The sequence below is a fragment of the Anoplopoma fimbria genome, chromosome 19 (assembly GCF_027596085.1).
Source record: "Anoplopoma fimbria isolate UVic2021 breed Golden Eagle Sablefish chromosome 19, Afim_UVic_2022, whole genome shotgun sequence".
NCBI lineage: Eukaryota > Metazoa > Chordata > Actinopteri > Perciformes > Anoplopomatidae > Anoplopoma > Anoplopoma fimbria.
The window spans coordinates 17,920,981-17,925,712 of record NC_072467.1 but is presented as its reverse complement, the minus strand read 5'-3'; the positions used below and the strand labels follow the sequence as shown (position 1 = coordinate 17,925,712).

Below are 4,732 nucleotides of genomic sequence, written 5' to 3'. Positions count from 1 at the left end.
TCAGGAGTGTGTGACTCGTGCATGTGGCATTAACATGAAGTGTTCACGTGGTGTAATATTCATACCAACAGATGACAACGCAGTGAAAATTAGTCGCCCCATGTCTTACCTAGAAAACACAACATCAGAAAGTGTCAATGTGTGGATGACATCTTTGACTGACAAATACAAAACCAGACCTGAAACACCAGAGTTTGAGGAGATGTGTTTGGCTGATTTTGCAGCTACTTGCAGAATTGTCTATGGACAGCAGAAAAAAGGTAAAGATGTTTTGCCCCTCCTCAATGAGATGGGATTTGTGCAAAAGCAGAAAAACAATAAGTCTGCTATCATCAGATTTTACCGCTGCTCACAGGAAAAACATCCTGAGAAGTTTTATGGCACATTAGTGAAGCTGTACCTTCCTCATCGATCAGACCAGGAACTGAAAAGACCGTATTTCCCCACGGACGAGTCCTTCTACAACAGATGCTGTGTTCAACTACCAGGTTCTGACCATGCTGAGTATGTCAAACACATAGTGAAACGAAACAGAGACAAATACGAGAAAAACAGTGAGGAGATTGAGAATGCAGTTGAAGAATTTGAACAGAACAGAGGAGTGATTGATGAATGGTGTAATCTGGCGCCAGAATCGGAAGTGGTCAGGTTGGAGTGTATAGAAGAAATGGAGGCAAGAGGGACAGATCATGATAATGTACAAGAGAATGTCCCAGAATACAGTAATCAGGCTAATGCTGTAACAGAAGCCAGAGCCGTCAGAGAGCCCCTTGCATTAGACCCCACACTGTTACGGCAGATTTATCAGAACCTGAACCAGAAACAAGCATGTGTATTCTCTGCAGTTAGAGACTGGTGCTTAAAGCGTGTCTGTGGCCTGAACCCTGAGCAGTTTTTCTTTTACATAAACGGTGGTGCTGGAACAGGAAAGTCACATCTCATTAAATGCATCTACTCAGAGGCATCCAAGATACTGTGCAGACTGCCGAGACATTCTGAGGAGGCTGACATATCAAACCCCACTGTCCTATTGACTGCTTTCACTGGAACTGCAGCCTTTAATATATCAGGCACAACACTGCACTCTCTGCTCAAGCTGCCAAGAAGTCTGAAACCTCCATTTCACGGACTTGGTAACCAACTGGATGAAGTCCGATGTGAACTTTTAAATGCTGAAATTATCATCATTGATGAAGTGTCCATGGTGTCAAAGCCCCTCTTTGCTTATGTGGATGCGAGACTGAAACAGATCAAAGGCAGTCCCAGACCCTTTGGAGGAATGTCAGTAATAGCTGTTGGAGACTTTTATCAGCTACCACCAGTGCGACAGTCCAAGATCCTTTGTGTGTACGAGCCATGTGAGATTGACCTATGGCAGGAACACTTTCAAATGATCACTCTGACTGAGATTATGCGTCAGACGGATGACGTTGCGTTTGCAGAGATGTTGAACCGGATCCGTGTGAAAGAGAAGTCAGATGAGTTGTTTGAAGCAGACAGAGCTTTGTTGTCACAGACCATCACTGAACCAGCACGTTGTCCAGCTGTTGTCCTGCACATCTTTGCAACTAATAGACAGGTTGATTCACACAACTCAGCAACATTAGCTCTGCTCCATTCTCATATCACCACGATTGATGCAGATGACTACAAGAAGGACCCACGAACTGGAAGAATGGCCCGACAAGCCAAACCATATAAAGGAACCAGAAATGAGTTACCAGATACACTGAACGTAGCTGAAGGTGCTCGAGTCATGCTCACCAGAAACATAGTGGTATCTCAAGGATTGGTGAATGGATCTTTCTCTACACTAGTCAGGGTAATAACCTCAGAACAAAGTGGTGTTGCACATGTCACTATGCTTGGGCTCAAGATGGATGATGAAACCGCTGGAAGGAATTACCATAATAGAGCACCAGGAGGACCTGGTGATCTAGTGTACATAGAGAGAGCAGAGGAGAACCTGAAACAGAAAGGAGTGGTACGCAGACAGTTTCCTGTTAGACTTGCCTTTGCTTGTACAATACACAAGGTTCAAGGTATGACAAGGACATCAGCTGTGGTCTCACTAAAACATATTTTTGAACCTGGCATGGCTTATGTAGCTGTCAGTAGAGTGACCTCTCTCAGTGGACTGCACTTGCTGGATCTGGATGAGAGTAAAATATATGCCAACCCAGAAACCACTGGAGCCCTAGAGACCATGAGACAAGTGAGCTTGGATGACATGATGCCTCTTCTTCATATCAAACAGCAGACATAACACACAAAACATCTGCAACACAGGTTTGCCATCTCATGTCAACGATATCAGGAGCCATCATGAACTGTCAGATGTTTTGTGTCTCACATAAACTCACCTACAAGGCTCCTTTGTTGCAGACGGTCTCCATTTAGAAGGCTACAATTTGTTCAAATGCAACAGACACCTGTCATACACAAATGTTCCACAAATCGGCAACAGAGGTGGTGGAGTTGCTGCTGTTTATTTGAAAAGCCACATTCAAGTTCGTGAAAAACAGTACATACATAATGTAACTGACCTGGAGTTTGTGGCTCTGAAGGTTGAAGCCCCAATGAGTGCACTGATTGCAGCTGTCTACAGACCTCCAGACTAGTGTGAGATCATTCCTGTCAAACCTGGGAAGCCTTCTGGACTCATTAGAGATCATGGACTGTCACCCCATCATTGTCTGTGGTGATTATAACAAGAATCTTTTATCCAACACAAGTAAGCCAATACTTGAGCTCTTTCAGTCCAGGGGATATGCACAACTCATCACTGCTGCAACCACAGAGAAGAACACACTGCTGGACCTCATTTTCATCTCTCAACCACAACATTGTCTCCACTCTGGTGTGATGAAAACCTATTAAAGTTATCACAGCCCTGTTTACTGTGTCAAGTCCTATAACAGTCCAGAAAGGTATCAGCTGAGTTTTAAGAAATGTGCAGAGATTAAGACAATAGTTGAGCATATTGTATATTTATATACATACATTATAATATACCGCTATAGTGGTTCAAAGAGCTGGGTTGAAAACCACTTTTACTTATTTTTTTAAGCTCTAACCATAAGTAAATATCATCCTAAATATCATGAACAGAAATGCATTACTTCAAACTTATTGAAAGAGATGTAACCTTTGAAGAATGGTTCAATCAGGTTAAATTGCTTGCAACCAAGTACGAGTTTAGCAAATCAAAATTACATTTTGGGAAAATGAGTAGGGTGTGGTTGAATCTCTAACCCTAACCATTTCCCACATGACTTCATTTTCATATATGAATGCTATAAGGGAACTGTAGCACAAACAAAAAGCAAACCATAAACTCCAATTTCAATCACAATTCCTTCAACAATTTTAATGAAAATAAACTCTTTTTGTACAATACAAAACAAATAAATACCCAAGAGCATCATACTGTTAGTTGGAATGTACAGCAACACAATCATCTGATCAGAGCTTGTATTGTATTCTGAAAAAGTGGGAACTGAGCTTTTTTGACCTGTGTTAACCATGAGAGCCTGAACTGAAGGGTTCCACGGGCTGACTTGTCGCTTTACCTTTTAGGATTCAAACTTCACAGTTCCCACCTGTTTTTAACACCAAACTTGTTTGCAAGGACATTGACGTTTGTCTCTCAACAATCTATGATCCTTTTTGGGGAAATGAAAACCCACCCAGACCACATTCGAGGGGTTTTCACAAAGTCAAACAACTACTATGGCTTGCTTATTCTGCACTGAAAGTTGAAGTTGAAAAAAAAATAAAAAATAGATTGAAGAAGGTGATGAGGCTGAAATGGCCACACTGATTGTCCCTTAAAAAATAAAAAGAATAATTAATAAATAAATACGTCTGATACAGTCAGCAAATCCCCAAAGATAAATATGTGTGGTCCCTCTAGAAATAACATAACCCGTTTGGTTTGAGTCCATGTTCTGAGCCTTGGTGGGAAACCTTTTTTGTTACACAAAGTACAAATTCAATAATGTCTATTGCAATTTTCTGACGGAATATTAACTTGCTAATGTCACAAGAAAAAAAAGATCTAAATTATTCTAGTATTCAGACCATCATCTCAGTTAGCTAAACAATTAATATTTAATGCTATCAAGAGTGAATCTGTAGAACTTTTGAAATTACCATTTGGAATCTAAAGGTTTAACTGGACGGCATACATGTTATTAAAGTGGCCCTATTATACTTTTCCACTTTTTCCCTGTTCTGTGTTATATATATATTTTTGTACATGTAAAAGGTCCGTAGAGAGTAAAACCTGAAGTCCACGACTAAAAGGAGTTACCCTCCCCATCAGAATCACTGCTCCTGATCTGCCTGAAACGGCTCGATTAAATTCTCTCCGTCACTTCCGTAACTTTATGAGGTCATAATGTTACGGAAGTCACATAAAACTCTCCGGCTAGTTTGGCCCTCAAACAACAAGAGAGGGACGGTGCTGAAGCTCCGGAGGAGGAGTTTTTTGAAATGTGAAACGGTGACCAATCACAACCGAGTGGGCTAGCTGACCAATCAGAGCAGACTTTGCTTTCTGGAGGGAGGAGCATGTGCTACAACGGAGCATGTCAGAGAGAGGGTGAGAAGAGGTGCTGCAGGACAGCCAGGATGAGAAAAACAAGGCAGATTATGAGCATTAACGCATGTAAACATGTTGTAGCTGTAACTTGAGATAAAAATATGCACCTGGAAAATAGCACAATAG

The 4,732-nt window shown here is 41.4% G+C and overlaps 1 protein-coding gene across 2 annotated transcripts in view; it reads right to left on the bottom strand.

Moving 5' to 3' along the window:
• Positions 1-2,487: 2,487 nt before the first annotated feature.
• LOC129107741 (cryptochrome-2-like) overlaps positions 2,488-4,732 on the bottom strand; it is a 49,923-nt gene continuing 47,678 nt past the window's right edge. For both annotated transcript variants that reach the window (XM_054619270.1, XM_054619271.1), the window contains exon 13: positions 2,488-4,732. This exon is cut by the window's right edge and continues 1,606 nt beyond it. The gene's annotated coding sequence lies outside the window, so the exon portion shown is untranslated.